The sequence below is a fragment of the Hyalella azteca genome, unplaced genomic scaffold, assembly GCF_000764305.2.
Source record: "Hyalella azteca isolate HAZT.00-mixed unplaced genomic scaffold, Hazt_2.0.2 contig13692, whole genome shotgun sequence".
Taxonomy (NCBI): Eukaryota; Metazoa; Arthropoda; class Malacostraca; order Amphipoda; family Hyalellidae; genus Hyalella; species Hyalella azteca.
This window is the reverse complement of record NW_025943604.1, coordinates 210,265-212,807: the sequence shown is the minus strand read 5'-3', so window position 1 is coordinate 212,807 and position 2,543 is coordinate 210,265. Positions and strand designations below refer to the sequence as shown.

The window sequence follows — 2,543 nt, the reverse complement described above, 5'->3', positions numbered from 1 at the left end:
AAAATTTAAAAAAGGAAATTTTCCAAGACAAATGGAGGTCGGCAGTGTTTCGGAGCTGTTATAATGTCTTGTAGTTTAACAGTGGCGATATAATACAAGAAATCTTTTTCAGCCAAAACAACTTTTAAACCGAAATATTACTATAATGATTGTACGGCAATGTACAGTCCAAAATTATTTTTCGTTCTAACGATGATATAACAGGCTGACGGCTAAAAAAATTAATGAATTCACTTGTGATATTAAACTAAACTCGTGCTCTCACGTACAAGTCCCGTGTGGTCTAGTGGCTAGGATACGCGGCTCTCACCCGCGAGGCCCGGGTTCGATTCCCGGCACGGGAATAATTTTTCGTGGTCATGGCTTAGCTTCTTAGCAAAGCTAGCATCACATTGTCGCCGGACACAACAAAAGTTCGGGCCATTGAGTTCTGTCGCACAGCAGCACGTTTCAGAAATATTACGTTCATTGACCGGATACTTTTACCAAACAAATATATTTATTTTATTGTACGACAACCAAATTATTTGCCATATTTATTAACGGATAAAAATCAACAGCCACAGAATCCCCCCATGCAAAATACTATCCTTATAAGAGAGCCAAGCTTGATTTTTAATTTTCATGCATGCGGTGCCACAAGCCACCACATAACGGGCACCAATAAAACGTCAACATTATCTAGCACTGAAAAATTTGGGTGGACGACCAACAGAGATATGATCGGCTGGACACAACAAAACATCGACGTAACGAGAACCTAGCTCGTCAACTAACGAATAAATGGCAGAATTGTTCACTCTTCTGAGGTTTTATTACATCTAATATGTTGAGCAATGCAATGGAACTAACGAATATACAGTGGAATTGTTTAGCCTTCTGAGATTTTATTACATCTAATATGTTGAACTATTTTATTATGTAATTGAACTAACGAATATACGGTAGAATTGTTCAGCCTTCTGGGATTTTATTACATCTTATTTGTTGAACAGTGCATTTGAACAAACGAATATATGGCGGAATTATTCATTCATCTGAGGTTTTAATTATATCTTAAATGTTGAGCAACGCATTTGAACTAACGAACTAAATGAACTAAAAATGAATGAACTAAATTCTAATATACGGCGGAATTACTCACTTTTCTGAGGTTTTAATTATATCTTATATGTTTAGCAATGCATTTGATACCAGAGAGGAGAAGCGGTTGTTGACCTGCTGGATGAGACTATAAGATGACCGTCACATGAACTTACACTCAGAGAAATTAACGTGTCATCGTGTCCTATGTGTGACTTACCCACATCACGAGCAGATAGCGCACGTATATAGTACTGATACGCACTTATACACAGTAAAACTGGGTCAGGGTGACGCACTCAAGGGCATAAATGGAATCGCAATTTGGACAAAATCATACTCATTCCTTTGAGTGTAGCAGCACCGGAATTCTCTGCTGCAGTTCATAATTTGCAAGTCAATGGCAAGTCAAGTCAGCGCAATGATATATGCGGCAATTATCATGATTGTTAATATGAGCACATTATCGCCGATGCAAGAAAGATTCAACGCAAGATAAGTCTAAATTATACGTAGAACGCCTTGTACCCGTCATGTTACGTCACCAGTAACGCCAATTATCATTTAAATTAACAATTAAACCACATGAATCAAATTTAAAGCCAGGGATTCCTTAACAATGTCGTAAGGACTTCAATAGCGCGAGCCGCTGCCAGACCACGCACGAACAGGTAAATCCTTAGCATGGCTAATGCAAATCCATATTTAACACCGGTTTTTAGGACCCCGGAACATGAGATGTCTTTCTTGGCCGATCCCAATGGCAGCAGCAAATTCATTTAGTGTCAAAATTATAATGGGGGTCGGTAACTGTGAATTTAAAGACAATATTTCAAGGTTAGAAATTCTTGAAGCAGAACAGGGGGTCCCATTAAAAAATTCTACATAGTTAAGAACAGCTTAAATGCTGGCGCCCTGACCTTTCGTCTAGTCTGATACTTCCATTATATTTACAGCTTGTTGTCCAATTCGATATGCTACAGAAGCGGGTTACTCATTCAATAAATTATGCCAATATTGATAAGCACGGCTACTTCAATCCTCCATAGTTCTCGAGAAATTTATAAGCATATATATATATATATATAGATCTAAATGATAAAATTTGCCCTATTATTGGAACCAGGTTTCCAGTTCAATCCCCGATTATTTTTCGTCAACTTCCTGTTTTCTTGACATGAATTACAGTTCGTTGAGTGAGAATGGTAGTAACAATTCAGCAAATAATTTATTTTTGTATTATTTAACTGTTAGCAATAAACTTTTAATTCGCGTAATGCTTCAAGTTAGGAGAAGCAGGAACTAACAACTATACGAATGTGATTTCTGGAATGAATCACAAATGCACATTATTTAACAACAATGTGCAAGAAACAGCACACGTCGTGGACTCGATATTGGCAAAAGACACACTTTATTAACAAATATAACATTAGTAAAAGGCGTTAATATAAATAAAA

General features: G+C 37.0%; 1 non-coding gene across 1 annotated transcript; it reads left to right on the top strand.

The window, feature by feature from the left end:
* Positions 1-272: 272 nt before the first annotated feature.
* On the top strand, positions 273-344 carry Trnae-cuc. Its single transcript has one exon. It is a non-coding gene; the product is annotated as a tRNA-Glu (tRNA).
* Positions 345-2,543: the final 2,199 nt, after the last annotated feature.